Source organism: Pagrus pagrus, assembly GCF_965226575.1.
Source record: "Pagrus pagrus genome assembly, contig: HAP1_SCAFFOLD_36, whole genome shotgun sequence".
Lineage (NCBI taxonomy): Eukaryota > Metazoa > Chordata > Actinopteri > Spariformes > Sparidae > Pagrus > Pagrus pagrus.
The window spans coordinates 96239-112547 of record NW_028175427.1 but is presented as its reverse complement, the minus strand read 5'-3'; the positions used below and the strand labels follow the sequence as shown (position 1 = coordinate 112547).

At 47.2% G+C, this 16309-nt stretch overlaps 1 long non-coding RNA gene across 1 annotated transcript; it reads left to right on the top strand.

The window, feature by feature from the left end:
• Window positions 1-7423: 7423 nt before the first annotated feature.
• LOC311253713 lies at window positions 7424-11217 on the top strand. Its single transcript, XR_014621828.1, has 3 exons — window positions 7424-7495; window positions 8935-9078; window positions 11060-11217. It is a non-coding gene; the product is annotated as an uncharacterized lncRNA (long non-coding RNA).
• The last annotated feature ends 5092 nt before the right edge of the window (window positions 11218-16309 follow it).

Sequence of the window (16309 nt, the reverse complement as noted above, 5' to 3'; positions counted from 1 at the left end):
GCAGCCTGGTCCACAGCCGAGGAGGACGAAGGGGGTGCGGCGGCCCCAGTCCGGCAGGCCGGCCCTGGAGCTCCAAGTCCAGGAGAGGAGCTGGTGGCGGTCATGAGGACCTTCCTGGAGGGACAGCAGAGAAGAGAGGAGGGGTTCCTGGCAGAGCTCAGGGGACTCCAGGCTTCGTGGCCAGCCCCGCAACTGGATCAGGCAGTGGCAGGGCCGAGGCCGGTAGCACCTGTCCCTGCACCTGGGTCCCTATCACCATCTGAGAGGTCGCTGATGAGCCTTAGAATGGACTTACCTACACCTGCTGCACCGCGCCGCAGTTCACCCTTAAGGGCGGCAAGGTTTGGGGTGAGCAGTGGGACAGAACCTCCGAGGCCGGAGAGCAGACCCTTTGGTGACCCCAAGATTCCCCAGTACCTGGCTGGGGAGGACATTGGAAATTACCTGCTTCGCTTCGAGTGGATTGCCAGAACGTGTGGTTGGCCAGATGGTGAGTGGGCGTGTCGCCTGGTGCCGCTACTCACTGGGAAGGCGCTAGAGGCGTACACCGCTATGGACGAGGAGAGGGCTCATTCATACCCGGACCTGAAGGCGGCACTCCTGACCAAGTTTGACGTCTCACCGGAGACGTATCGCCAGCAGTTCCGGGCCATGGCAGTTCCACCGGGAGAGAACCCAACAGAAACTTACCACCGCTTAAAGGGTCTCTACCGTCGATGGATTCGGCCAGAGCAGCATACCAAGGAGCAGATCGGTGAGCAGGTCATCTTGGAGCAGCTGCTGCGAGTCTTCCCAACAGACATCCGCACCTGGGTGAAGGAGCACAAGCCAACGGATGGGTTAGCTGCAGGCAAGCTAGCGCTGCAGTACCTCAACGCACGGAGGGGAGGCCCGCCTGCTTATCACGGTGGTCCCAGTCGCCAGGTTTCGTCGCAGCCCAGACCAGCAGCCAGAGCCAGCCAGCATCCGCCTGGAGAATCCCGGCCCACACCTCGCCAGCGCAGCCCCGGTAAGGAGTTCATCTGTTTCTACCGCCAGCAAGCAGGGCACAAGGCTTCGTTGTGCCCCATCAGAAAAGCTAAGCTTAGCGGGGCATGCTACACTCCTCGGGCTGAGGTTGCAAGTGCTGGGGGAGGGCAACAGCGTTTTAAGGACGTTACCATTAATGGTGAGTCTGTGACTGCTCTGGTTGACTCGGGGAGCTTCCTGACGCTGGTCCGAAGGGAGTTGGTGCCAATGGGCGTGGTGGATTATAGCAGACAGGAAGACATTTTGTGTGTGCACGGGGACAGCCATTCCTACCCCACAGCTGAGGTGACGGTGGTGGTGGATGAGCAACCTTACCTGCTGACGGTCGGGCTGGTGGAAAGGTTACCTGTTGCTGCTATCCTGGGGTGGGACTTACCTGTGCTGCTGGACGTGCTGCTGGAGGCCGGCCCCAAAGACAGTGACCTGGGGAAGGGTTTGTCCGGTTATGTGATCACCCGCACCCAGGCCAGGGCGGGGGTGACAGCCGACCCAGGGCCGAAAAAGGGGCCCGATCCAGAACTCTTTTCAACCCTGGACAGCAGTTTGTTTGAGGGGCCCATGAAGGGGCCCAGGAAGTCTCGCCGCCAGCGGCGGTTTGAAAAGGGGCTGAAGTCCCGGGAGCCGGACTGTGCAAAGGGACTGGCAAAGGGCATGTGGGAGGTGCCAGAGGACATTGGGGCCCTGCAAAGGGAGGATGGGACTCTGAAGTCCTTGTTCGCCAAGGTGGTTGGGGGGCTGGATATGTCAAAAGGGGAGAAAGAATGTTTTGTTGTTGACAGTGATGTTTTGTATGCAGTGGCGGAGGGGGTCAAACGCCTTGTGGTTCCTGTGTCATGCCGGCCGATGATAATGCACCTGGCACACACCTTGCCTTGGGCAGGTCATCTTGGCCGCAACAAAACCTATTTGCGCATATCCCCCAGGTTCTATTGGCCTTCCATGTATGTTGATGTGCAAACCTTCTGCAAAACCTGTCCCACCTGTCAGAAAACTTGCTATGTCTGCCAGTCCGACCGAGCCTACCTACAACCCCTGCCCATGATCTCCACTCCGTTTAGGCGTGTGGCCATGGACATTGTGGGCCCATTGGTGAAGAGCAGTGGGGGGCACCAGTACATCCTGGTGCTCTGTGACTACGCCACACGGTTCCCAGAGGCTTTCCCCCTGCGCACGGTCACTGCTCCTGCTGTTCTGCGTTGTCTTGTTCAGTTGTTTTCCAGGGTTGGTGTACCGGACGAGATCATCACAGACCAGGGGACCAACTTCACCTCCAGACTCCTGCAGCTCTTCCACCGGCACTGGGGATTTCGGCGATCAAGACCACCCTCAGACGGACGGCCTGGTCGAGCGCTTCATTCAGACCCTGAAGAAGATGCTGCAGAAGTTTGTGGCCGACACTGGGAGAGACTGGGACCAGTGGCTGCCCTACCTGCTTTTCGCCTACCGGGAGGTTCCCCAAGCGTCCACAGGGTTTTCCCCGTTTGAGCTTCTGTATGGCTGGGAGGTACAGGGGCCATTGGATCTGCTGCGGAAGACCTGGGAGTCTCCCGCAACCGGCACCAGTGACCGTGGTGTGGTCCAGTTCGTGCTGGAGATGAGGGACCGGTTGGCAAGGTACCGAGACGAGGCCGAGGTCAACCTTCGTGAGGCCAAGCAGACCCAGAAGGCGTGGTACGACCGACAGGCCAGGCACAGAGAGTTCCAGCCTGGCCAGAAGGTCCTACTCCTCCTGCCATCCTCCAACAGCAAGCTGCTGGCCAAATGGCAGGGCCCGTACACCGTCCTCAGGAAGATGGGCCCGGTGACCTACGAGATCCACCACCCGGACAAGAAAAGGGCAAAGCAGGTTTACCACGTCAACCTGCTGAAGGAGTGGAGGGAGGCTCGGGTTCCCGTGGCGTCTCTGCTGGTGACGGCGGTGGACAGCGCGGGGGAGGAGGAGTCTACCCTCGCCGACCTGAGCCAGTCTGCGGAGCCTGCTCTCGGGCACCTCTCTGCCGCCCAGTCCAGCCAGCTGTGCCAGGTGTTCCAGCGGGTCGCCAAGCTCTTCGCGGCCAACCCGGGGAAGACTGACCTCGTGGAGCATGTGGTCCGGCTGAAAGACAAGGGGCCGGTTCGTCAGAGGGCCTACCGGGTGCCCCAGCACCTGGTGGCCAAACTTCAGAAGGAGGTGGAGGAGATGCAGCGCTTGGGGGTGATCGAGCCGTCGCAGTCTGAGTGGTGTAGCCCGGTGGTCATTGTGGGGAAGAAGGACGGTTCCCTGCGCATCTGCATGGACTTCAGGAAGGTCAACGCCATGTCAGAGTTCGACGCCTACCCGATGCCCCGGATCGACGACCTGCTGGAGAGGATTGGTCGGGCTAGGTTCATCACCACCCTGGACCTCTGTAAAGGGTACTGGCAGGTACCCCTGGAAGCGTCCAGTCGTCCCTGCACAGCGTTCCAGACACCTGCTGGCCTCTTCCAGTTCACGGTGATGCCCTTCGGCCTACATGGAGCACCAGCAACTTTCCAGAGGCTGATGGACCGTGTCCTGCGGAGGTGTGAGGACTGCAGTGCTACCTACCTCGATGACGTGGTCATCTTCAGTGCCACCTGGGAGCAGCACCTGCATGATCTGGAGCGAGTCCTGGGCCAGATCCAGCAGGCAGGCCTGACGCTGAATCCAGCCAAGTGTCAATGGGCCTGGGAGGAGGCGAAGTACTTGGGGTACCGGCTTGGACGAGGGGAGGTCCGACCACAGGTGGACAAGGTCGAGGCCATCCGTAGCTGCCCACGCCCTCGCACGAAGAAGGAGGTGAGGTCCTTCTTGGGCTTGGCCGGCTGGTACAGGAGGTTCGTCCCACAGTTCGCCACCCTCGCAGCACCTCTGACAGCACTGACGGCGAAGGACCAGAGCAACCCGGTCATCTGGAACGAGGACTGCGAGGCGGCGTTCCAAGCTCTCAAGGCCTGTTTGTGCTCTTCGCCAGTTCTGAGGAGCCCTGACTTCAGCCAGCGGTTCCTGGTTCAGACCGATGCCTCAGCGGTGGGACTGGGGGCAGTCCTGGCCCAAGGTGAGCCTGGTGACGAGCGACCGGTGCTGTACCTGAGCCGGAAGCTGCTGCCACGGGAGACCAGGTACTCCACTGTGGAGAAGGAGGGCCTGGCCATCAAATGGGCCCTGGAGAGTTTGAGGTACTACCTGCTGGGGAGAGAGTTTGACTTAGAGACTGATCACAGGGCTCTGACCTGGATTAACTCCATGAAAGACCACAACAGTCGTCTCACCCGCTGGTACCTCTCTCTCCAGCCGTTCCAGTTCCAGATCCGACACCGAGCGGGCAAGACCAATGTTGTGGCAGACTATCTCTCCAGGTTGCCGCACATCGTCAACCTCGGGGAGGAGGGGGATAATGTGGCGGAGCGCTGTTGAACGCCCGTCATTTCCTGACCGGCGCGCTCTCTCTGTCAGAGAGTGCCGGTGGGGCGCGCTGCGCCCTCATTGTTCCGGCGGAGCCAAGCTCCTTATCACCTGTTTCCCCGCCGGCCGCATCTCGCGGTCCAGCAGTGACATAAACTTTTTACCCTGAACTCTGTTCTCCCCTCCGTGGGTCGTCGAGGGTGCACACTCGGCGCCTACGCGACACGTACACACACACACACACACACACACCTACACACACGCTCACCTGCTGTTGCTGCAGAGGTCTGTCTCGGGTTCACGGGCCGAACCGAGGCAGTTCCGGGCCACGTCATAAGTAGCGCACTGTGGCGCGCTTCCATGGGTCAGGTGACCATGGACTAAACTATGTGTGTTAATTGTTTTGAAATATTGTTAATGTATGTGTTCTGTGGGAAAAGTGGCACAGCTATATGAGGGGTTATTAGTGCCACAGTACTGGGGTTAGATTTAAAGGGGTTCTGTTAGTTTTGTGCTTTCCCAGATAGCATACGGATGTGGGCCACTTCAGGCAACAATCCGGCACTGTAGGCATTCTTCTGGCCCGCACAAAACAGATGTGAGCCTAAACTGGCCCTTGTGGTAAATGCTACATTCGGCCCTTATATCACAAAACAGATATGGCCCATCTTTGGCAAATACGTGGCAGAGTAGGGAATGGTTATTCCTTAAGTGAACCAAGGCTGGGCCACATATGGTTCAGCACACGTGGCCCACCTTTGCTGAAACACATTTGGGCCAGTTTTGGGCAAAAGACGGCAAATTAGCATCGACTAATCTGGATGTGAGCCTAAAGTGGCCAACATATGAGAAAATACAAGTGGCCCACCTTTGCTGAAACACAATTGGGCCAGTTTTGGCCGAAAGACAGCAAATTAGCATCGACTAATCTGGATGTGAGCCTATGTGGCCCACTTATGAGAAAACGCATGTGGCCCACCTTTGCTCAAACACAATTGGGCCAGTTTTGGCCAAAAGACGGTAAGTAAGCATCGACTAATCTGGATGTGAGCCTAAAGTGGCCCACTTATGGCTCCACACACGTGGCCCACCTTTATTGAAACACATTTGGGCCAGTTTTGGCTGAAAGACGACAAGTTAGCATCGACTAATCTGGATGTGAGCCTAAAGTGGCCCACATATGGTTCCACACAGGTGGCCCACCTTTGTTGAAACACATTTGGGCCATTTTTGGCCGAAAGACGGCAAGTTAGCATCGACTAATCTGGATGTGAGCCTAAAGTGGCCCACATATGGTTCAGTAACATTGTGGGGTCCATACTTTGTGAAGTACAAATGTGCCAGGACAAGAAAAGACAAGACAAGTTAAGTTAAGTTAGTTTGCTTCTCTCATTGAACCGCTGTCCACTATTCAGGGTATAGGGGATAACAGGACCCAAATGCAGACTCAAATGGAACAGTTTATTATTTTAGAAAGAGGTAAATAAACAGGTAATCAAAGTCCAACAGAAATAAAGTAGCAACAAAAGAGTCAACGAGCCTAAGTCTCGGACAGGGGAAAAAACAAGGAATCCAAAGTGCAAAGTGCAAGTAGATATTCCTTTTTCGGTGGAAATGTTCCATGATGGGCATGATTGGCAATGTTGCAGCATGAACGACCTGCAATATTGATCCTTCACTCATTCTGGAAGAAGCTCGCCACTAATGGAGCCCCCGTCCAGCTTCTTTGCTGGAGCTTGAAGCAGTTAGAGGACTGAAGACCTTTAGGCCTGAACTGCCTTAATTGTGTTCTCCACTATGGAGGTGAGAATTTTATCCAAGCTAATGTCTATCATGAACAACACATCCCCATGGCAAGCCCGGATGTTGCACCCATGATACAAAGAGAAACAAAACCGTTCATAAAAATCTGAGAGAAAAAAGTTAACACAACAAGCGGATGGTGAATTCTGAGAGTTGTTATCCGTCTGATACCAGCAGGAATTACATACAGTAGGCATAGTCAAGTTTAACTTGTTCTTCTCTTAGTGCAATATTATCTGTCAGTATAAATAATATGCTGACTGTGATGAATTTGTTGTTTGTTGATCAAAGTTAATTTATAAAAATATATATATATTGACCAACAATTCTGTGTTTTCTCTGATTTGAGTATATGCATTTTCATGTGTGGCCAATGGAATGTCCTTCCAGAACTTATTCTATGTACAAATCCCTACATGTTCTCATGCTTGTCAAAGCGCTGGTTACTGAGGAAGCGAGTTTGCACACATTGTTGAGTTACATGTGTGTATACGTGTCTGGTTATTAATATGTGTATGAATGTGGTTATTAGAGGAGGATAGTTGGACTGTTATCTGTTTGAATGTGTGATAAGAGTAAGAGAGAGTATGTGCTGCTGTGCACTTCATGATTTGGTGCTCTTGTTCCCTGCTTTTACTAGTGTATTCTGTCTATTTTTAAAATATTATGGTCATCATGTCACTCATATTTCAATGATTTTAATACTGTATCTGCTTTAACTTTACCTGCCCAGGGACTACAGGCGGAACTATAACCTGGCTCAAAGCATCTCTTCTTGTCTTACAAGATTAATGTTTTTTTGTGCATTGTCCCTGTTTTAAATAAATAAATTCAATTCAATTCATTAAATTCACAACATACTGTACATTCCTTGACCGAGTGTGCCAATAAGAGCATAGCCTAGGCCAAGAGTGACAGTTCATTTGTGAACAGAAACCGCTCCCACCTGCTCTCTGTGTCACATAGAAAATGACTGGCAGGTCGACATTGGAAAATGTATTGACCTACATTTACCTGAACATATCACCCACAGTGACAGTGTTTTTTTTTTTGTTTTTTTTTTTTTATTAAGTCAACGCTATTAAGTCTGTAAGGATCGTATCTTTATTCAAACTCTACTTTCCGTTATGTTTTTTTCCGCTTTAAGTTGGAGTTTTCCAAATTACGAGTCTTTTGAATGCATCATATTCGAATTGACGAAAGGGAGCAAGGGAGCAAAAAGTGCGCGAGCCGGAGATCGAGGAGAGAAGTCACGGTGAGGTGAGTCCCTGAACGAAAAATAAATGAATGAATTTCTGTGGGAAACATTCAGCTCTTATTGTTGGAACTTCACATTGTTTTGTCAGGTTGCCAGTGCTGCGAAAAATGTTAGCTAGTTAACATTCAGTTTTTATACAAGGTTAATATGACCAGGCAGCAGGGCTCGAAATTAACGATGTCCCGGCGGGGACCATAAAAATTCCTGCTGGGACACACTTATATTTTGTCCGGGACAATTACGGGACAGTGAAAAAAAAAATGTCAAACGCTCACTCTCAAACAAAATGCTCAATTCCCTCCTCCGTATATCATTGCATTTCCCTGAGGTTGAGGACTATAATGCAGAGCAGGCAGTTGAGAAGTGGTGGCAAAGTGGTCAGAGAACATGCCGACCCATGTTCAACGACTCTGTGTGAGACAAGAAAAATAAATCTCTGTGGCAGTGAACTTTCCCTCCAGAAAACAGCATCCCTCCCCGCGAGTGAAATAGTCAGACAGCGTCCTGTTTACTGATGGTGATTATGTAATTTTGTACGAAAAACGTAACTTTGTCACTTTCCAGGATGTTTGGTGGGTCAGGATCTCAATCACAACACATTATAACAGCATCCATATGATTATAACAGTCAGAGGGTACATGTTTAAACACATGCCGCTGAAAGCCCCACTAGGATTCAGAGAAGCACAGTACAGAAGCACAGAATGTGTTGCTGCCGTTATTACTGGTACCGGTGCCGCGTCGAGTCTCCCTGATCCTCTCCCCAACACACAGCCGCTTCTAGCCGCAGCGGCAACCTGAGCGGGGTCGCTCTGCGAACTACGGCGCCGCGGAGCTACAGGCCCCGGTCTTCCTACTCCTCTCCCCCACATACAGCACCCTGTGCTGGGTCGCCCAGAGCGACGAGTCTCCCTCCAGCTCTGGAGCTCTCCACGGTGCTGCTAATGGCGGCTTCTCATCGTCTTTCAGACCTTAGACCATAGCTTTAAGTAATACAATTAATTAAAAATGCTGATAGTCTAATACTCGTTATAAAATACTTATAATACAACAACATATACACCCAATCACATTTTATAAGGCACCAGTTTAAAGCTGCCATTCTTAAATTGCTCTGTTTGCTTTGAAGAAGACATACTCTGTGCCGAAATGTCAGCAACCTGCACCATAATAAAAATATCTAAAACTATGTGCTTCACCATCTTCTCCAGCTATTTATCTGCCCCCTGCTCTAAGATGCACCAGTCTGCAATCAGTTCGTCAGCTGAAGGCGAGAGTTTTCCTCCTACAATTTTAGTAATTGGCTGGTCATGGCTAGACTGTTTTCAAACTACATTCATTGCTGCCCAACTATGGGCAGGATATAGCATGTCATGCAGTTAGCCATTTCTCACCATTGTGTGCAATCTATCCAAAGCTTTACAGTTTTCTCAATTTTTAGGAACGGTCAGAAACAATCAATTGACGGCCACTGCAACAGACCAGGAGGTGGAGGCTTATATAAAAAGGTGGCTTCATCTCGCTGGAGACAGGGATGGTGGGAGGAGAGAGAGAGAGGAGAAAAGGCGTGCCACACAGCTCGCACGTAAGTCAGCTACAATACCTATTTTGCAATATATGTGTGATACTGTTCTACAGCAGAAATCAAGATGAAGCTGTCAGCATATGTAAAAAAAAAACGAGCGCAAAGTACAGAACAAATCTCCCCAATTCTAAATGAGCAAATACAATTAAAAAAGGCAGTGTTGTGATTTTTGCCATTTTTTCCGCTATGGTCACTTAGGAATTAGAAGCTTGTTCAGCCACCATGCAGCAAGCATAGCCATTTTCTTGTAAATGTAAAGATTTCACTTGGCAGTGGTGGGACAGTAATGTAAACTGTAACTGGAATTGTCACCCATTGCCTTTCTTAAAAGCCAGTACATGGGTCTGAAAAGTAGGGAAATCACATTTCAGTTAGAAACACATCTTTAATGAAAACTGTATTTGACTTTAGTATAATATTCTATCTACAAAATAAATTAATGAATATGAAGCAACAGCTGAAATATATTTTTAAATATATTAATATTACATGCCATCTCCCTGCTAAATTGAGCTGGAATGAAAGAACCCCCTATCAAACACAAAAACATACTTCTAATGTTAACATGAGTGGATGAAGTTTTGAGTCTTAAGATGTGGTCTTATCTAACCTCAAACTTTTCCCTTTACTGCTGCATTCATGGTCTTCAGCTCCACCATGTGGGCAGGTCTGATGTAACTACACAGCGATTGTGTGAGTGAGGCTAGCTGACTCATTGTCATCTCAGACTTGATATGTGATAGGTTTAATATGTAGGATGGAGTTGCTTCCAACTGAGAGCCTCAGCCATGTTGCAATGGAATATAATACTTACCTTGGCATAATATATAAAGAATAAACCAGGACAGAGAGACCTCACCTCAACTTTTATCCCAACTCTCTCCTCTTGTGAGGGCTTTTAGATCTGAGTATGGCCCCAGTGTTCCGCCAGAGCACCGTGCCATAGCACACAGACCTCTGGTCCAGTAAATGTCCAGTTTTGTGGATACCTATTACGCACCACCAGACTGACAGCTATCTTGGGGGTCCCCATGGAGAGTCATTAAAGAGGAAATATTCAAGATTTTTACCTACTTTTTACTTAAAGCAGAAGTAAGCGATCCGGTCGTTTTGGCTAACTTCCTGTCAGCGGATGGAGTTAGCAGTCCCCGCCCTCTTCCCTACGTCAACACATGCGCGTGCATCCCTTGGCTGCACACACAGAGAGGACCGCCCCTTTATGCCGTTCTCTCTCCTCATTGGATAAAGGTTGTAGGATACAAGGAAAGTTTTCTCCTCGGCTTACAGCAGAGCAGGGTGACTGACAGACCCGTGTTTCGGACCAAACACTCTATATAAGTGATTGCTGTCGGAAGATATAACTATATAAGACTTATATTAACACAAACATTCTGCTTACTTATGCTTTAATGAAACAGCTTCAGAGTAATGTTGCTGGCTTGTTCCAGGGAGAATGGAGGCTCTCTGCCTTCCACCTAGCGTCACTTGGCTGAAAACCAACCTTGTAAGATCAGACCCTCCGACCCAGTATCCCAGCTCTCGTGCTGGCAGCATCATGACACACCAAAACACCCTGTATCCATTATCTTTTTATGAAAGGATAGAACCACACAAATACACACATTGCAACATGTATATGATATGCTCCATTAATTGCATTATGGCTGGCTTCAGTGAACCAACAAATGCTGAGGAAAGGTTAGCAAAATAGCAAAAAATCAAATGGCTGTGCACTATTCCCCTTTAACATGAAGACAAACTCAAATATACATTATGTTTTATTACTGTAACTTCAGGTTAAATGTGAAGTTTGTCAGAGTGTTTGATGAACACAATATTGTATAACTTTATATCACTTTACAGGGCCTTTTTTGTTTGGTCTCCTGATAAGGTTTTGTGTTTTGCACTGCAACCATATACAGTAACCACAGTACTGCTTTACTGAGTCAACAAAATATGTTCTTTTGTGCATTTCTTAAAGGGCCAGATGAAGAGGAGACAATGGTGGGGCCATGAGTGAGCGTGTTCCGCAACAGTGTTCCGCAGTCAGAATTTTCATGTTCATCTTCATGTTTGTTTTGTTTGTGTTGTGTTGTTGTTTGTGGCACATGTTAAAAAAATAAAATAGTTCTCTACTGTTCACAAGTTGTTTCTCGTGTCTGGTTTTTTCTTCAATTCTTCAGTAGGTATCTTCATCTTTGACTGAGACCAACAAGACTGGACCATTGCCACCATTTAACACAGTATCTGGAGGTACCATAATGACATGTACAGTAGCCACAAATTCAGACCAGTTCTGGTTTATTTATATGATGTGTTCATATTTGACATAGAACTTTGTCATGGTTTGGTTGTGACTCCAATGTGTACAGGCTAGACAAGATCATAGACTGTAAACCAGTTCTGATGTATTCAGCTCTTGGTTAATATGTAGCATTATGACTAGGCTGTGGGTCATATGTGAGAAACAAGTGTGGACCACTCATGTCATTCCATGTGGTAGGTGGGTCAGAATAAAAATGCATAGTGGCCCAAATTTGGGTGAGTGCTGGTTTATTTGGTCTATTTTTGGCTGACACTTGGCACTGTGTTGGTTTGGTTGTGGCCCACTTCTGGCAAACAACTGTGGACCACATTTGTGCCATCATTCCAAGTGGTATATGGGCCAGAATAAAAATGTACAGTGGTGGCCCACATTTGGGTGAGTGCTGGTTTATTTGGTCATGGCTGACATTTGGCACTGTGTTGGTTTGGTTGTGGCCCACTTCTAGCAAACAGCTGTGGACCACTCATGTGCCATCATTCCATGTGGGATGTGGGCCAGAATAAAAATGTACAGTGGTGGCCCACATTTGGGTGAGTGCTGGTTTATTGCGTGTCGGCTGACATTTGGCACTGTGTTGGTTTGGTTGTGGCCCACTTCTGGCAAACAACTGTGGACCACCCTTGTGCCATCTTCCCATGCCGTACTTGGGCCAGAATAAAAGTGTACAGTGGCCCACATTCGGTTGATTGCTGGTTTATTTGGCCTGTTTTTGGTTGACATCTGGCATTGTGATGGCTTGGTTGTGGCCCACTTTTGGCAAACAGGAGCGGACCTCCCAAGTGACATCATTCCATGCGGTATGTGGACCGGATGAACATGTCAGGTGTGGGCCAGATATGGGCCAAAAGAATTTTGCTATCTGGGTTGTTTCCCAGTTTATGTTTCTTAACCCCTGTGTTTTGTTAATTGGTTTGCCCGGGGGAGGGGCCAAGGGGGTATTTAAAGAGAGCTCGGCTCACTTGAAGGAAGGATTCGGCTGAGTGGCATGTGGATGACAGTTGCTGCCTGTTCCTTGTAAATATTCCTGCGTTTTTTTTGTTGCTTTGCCACCTGTGGGTATTTTTGTCTTTGGGTTTTTGGTGTAATAAAAAGAAAATCACCAAACTAAAGTTTGCCGACTGGGCCATCATCTTTCCAAACCAGCGTTTCAAAGTATCGAACCCCGACAATTTGGATCTTCTTCATGGCAAAGGAGTTTTTACCTGGAATTTAATTCATTAAGGGTGAAAAGTGGCTTATGTCAAAAATGAGCGTTTCAGAGCGAGAGGAGCCTGTTTTAGCACTGTACAGTCGCCTAAGCTGCATTTCACTGAAAAAAGGTCTTTCAAACAGGTTTTCTAGCCTGAACTGGTTGAATTTGGATCTTCTTCATGGCAAAGGAGTTTTTACCTGGAATTTCATTCATTAAGGGTGAAAAGTGGCTTATGTCAAAAATAAGCGTTTCAGAGCGATAGGAGGCTGTTTTAGCACTGTACAGTCGCCTAAGGCTGAAAAGTGGCTTATGTGAAAAATGAGCGTTTCAGAGCGAGAGCAGCCTGTTTTTGCACTAAGCTGCATTTCACTGAAAAAAGGTCTTTCAAACAGGTTTACTAGCCTGAACTGGTTGAATTTGGATCTTCTTCATGGCAAAGGAGTTTTTACCTGGAATTTAATTCATTAAGGCTGAAAAGTGGGTTATGTCAAAAATGAGCGTTTCAGAGCAATAGGAGGCTGTTTTAGCACTGTACAGTCGCCTAAGCTGCATTTCACTGAAAAAAGGTCTTTCAAACAGGTTTACTAGCCTGAACTGGTTGAATTTGGATCTTCTTCATGGCAAAGGAGTTTTTACCTGGAATTTCATTCATTAAGGGTGAAAAGTGGCTTATGTGAAAAATGAGCGTTTCAGATCGATAGGAGGCTGTTTTAGCACTGTACAGTCGCCTAAGCTGCATTTCACTGAAAAAAGGTCTTTCAAACAGGTTTACTAGCCTGAACTGGTTGAATTTGTATCTTCTTCATGGCAAAGGAGTTTTTACCTGGAATTTCATTCATTAAGGGTGAAAAGTGGCTTATGTCAAAAATGAGCGTTTCAGAGCGATAGGAGGCTGTTTTAGCCTAAGGCTGAAAAGTGGCTTATGTGAAAAATGAGCGTTTCAGAGCGAGAGCAGCCTGTTTTTGCACTAAGCTGCATTTCACTGAAAAAAGGTCTTTCAAACAGGTTTACTAGCCTGAACTGGTTGAATTTGTATCTTCTTCATGGCAAAGGAGTTTTTACCTGGAATTTCATACATTAAGGGTGAAAAGTGGCTTATGTGAAAAATGAGCGTTTCAGAGCGAGAGCAGCCTGTTTTTGCACTAAGCTGCATTTCAATGAAAAAAGGTCTTTTGAAACAGGTTTACTAGCCTGAACTGGTTGAATTTGTATCTTCTTCATGGCAAAGGAGTTTTTACCTGGAATTTCATTCATTAAGGGTAAAAAGTGGCTTATGTCAAAAATGAGCGTTTCAGAGCGATAGGAGGCTGTTTTTGCACTGTACAGTCGCCTAAGGCTGAAAAGTGGCTTATGTGAAAAATGAGCGTTTCAGAGCGAGAGCAGCCTGTTTTTGCACTAAGCTGCATTTCACTGAAAAAAGGTCTTTCAAACAGGTTTACTAGCCTGAACTGGTTGAATTTGGATGTTCTTCATGGCAAAGGAGTTTTTACCTGGAATTTAATTCATTAAGGGTGAAAAGTGGCTTATGTCAAAAATGAGCGTTTCAGAGCGAGAGGAGCCTGTTTTAGCACTGTACAGTCGCCTAAGGCTGAAAAGTGGCTTATGTGAAAAATGAGCGTTTCAGAGCGAGAGCAGCCTGTTTTTGCACTAAGCTGCATTTCACTGAAAAAAGGTCTTTCAAACAGGTTTACTAGCCTGAACTGGTTGAATTTGTATCTTCTTCATGGCAAAGGAGTTTTTACCTGGAATTTAATTCATTAAGGGTGAAAAGTGGCTTATGTCAAAAATGAGCGTTTCAGAGCGAGAGGAGCCTGTTTTAGCACTGTACAGTCGCCTAAGCTGCATTTCACTGAAAAAAGGTCTTTCAAACAGGTTTTCTAGCCTGAACTGGTTGAATTTGGATCTTCTTCATGGCAAAGGAGTTTTTACCTGGAATTTCATTCATTAAGGGTGAAAAGTGGCTTATGTCAAAAATAAGCGTTTCAGAGCGATAGGAGGCTGTTTTAGCACTGTACAGTCGCCTAAGGCTGAAAAGTGGCTTATGTGAAAAATGAGCGTTTCAGAGCGAGAGCAGCCTGTTTTTGCACTAAGCTGCATTTCACTGAAAAAAGGTCTTTCAAACAGGTTTACTAGCCTGAACTGGTTGAATTTGGATCTTCTTCATGGCAAAGGAGTTTTTACCTGGAATTTAATTCATTAAGGCTGAAAAGTGGGTTATGTCAAAAATGAGCGTTTCAGAGCAATAGGAGGCTGTTTTAGCACTGTACAGTCGCCTAAGCTGCATTTCACTGAAAAAAGGTCTTTCAAACAGGTTTACTAGCCTGAACTGGTTGAATTTGGATCTTCTTCATGGCAAAGGAGTTTTTACCTGGAATTTCATTCATTAAGGGTGAAAAGTGGCTTATGTGAAAAATGAGCGTTTCAGATCGATAGGAGGCTGTTTTAGCACTGTACAGTCGCCTAAGCTGCATTTCACTGAAAAAAGGTCTTTCAAACAGGTTTACTAGCCTGAACTGGTTGAATTTGTATCTTCTTCATGGCAAAGGAGTTTTTACCTGGAATTTCATTCATTAAGGGTGAAAAGTGGCTTATGTCAAAAATGAGCGTTTCAGAGCGATAGGAGGCTGTTTTAGCCTAAGGCTGAAAAGTGGCTTATGTGAAAAATGAGCGTTTCAGAGCGAGAGCAGCCTGTTTTTGCACTAAGCTGCATTTCACTGAAAAAAGGTCTTTCAAACAGGTTTACTAGCCTGAACTGGTTGAATTTGTATCTTCTTCATGGCAAAGGAGTTTTTACCTGGAATTTCATACATTAAGGGTGAAAAGTGGCTTATGTGAAAAATGAGCGTTTCAGAGCGAGAGCAGCCTGTTTTTGCACTAAGCTGCATTTCACTGAAAAAAGGTCTTTCAAACAGGTTTACTAGCCTGAACTGGTTGAATTTGGATCTTCTTCATGGCAAAGGAGTTTTTACCTGGAATTTCATTCATTAAGGGCGAAAAGTGGCTTATGTCAAAAATGAGCGTTTCAGAGCGATAGGAGGCTGTTTTAGCACAGTACTGTCGCCTAAGGCTGAAAAGTGGCTTATGTGAAAAATGAGCGTTTCAGAGCGAGAGCAGCCTGTTTTTGCACTAAGCTGCATTTCACTGAAAAAAGGTCTTTCAAACAGGTTTACTAGCCTGAACTGGTTGAATTTGGATCTTCTTCATGGCAAAGGAGTTTTTACCTGGAATTTCATTCATTAAGGGCGAAAAGTGGCTTATGTCAAAAATGAGCGTTTCAGAGCGATAGGAGGCTGTTTTAGCACAGTACTGTCGCCTAAGGCTGAAAAGTGGCTTATGTGAAAAATGAGCGTTTCAGAGCGAGAGCAGCCTGTTTTTGCACTAAGCTGCATTTCACTGAAAAAAGGTCTTTCAAACAGGTTTACTAGCCTGAACTGGTTGAATTTGGATCTTCTTCATGGCAAAGGAGTTTTTACCTGGAATTTCATTCATTTAGGATGAAAAGTGGCTTATGTGAAAAATGAGCGTTTCAGAGCGAGAGCAGCCTGTTTTTGCACTAAGCTGCATTTCAATGAAAAAAGGTCTTTTGAAACAGGTTTACTAGCCTGAACTGGTTGAATTTGTATCTTCTTCATGGCAAAGGAGTTTTTACCTGGAATTTCATTCATTAAGGGTAAAAAGTGGCTTATGTCAAAAATGAGCGTTTCAGAGCGATA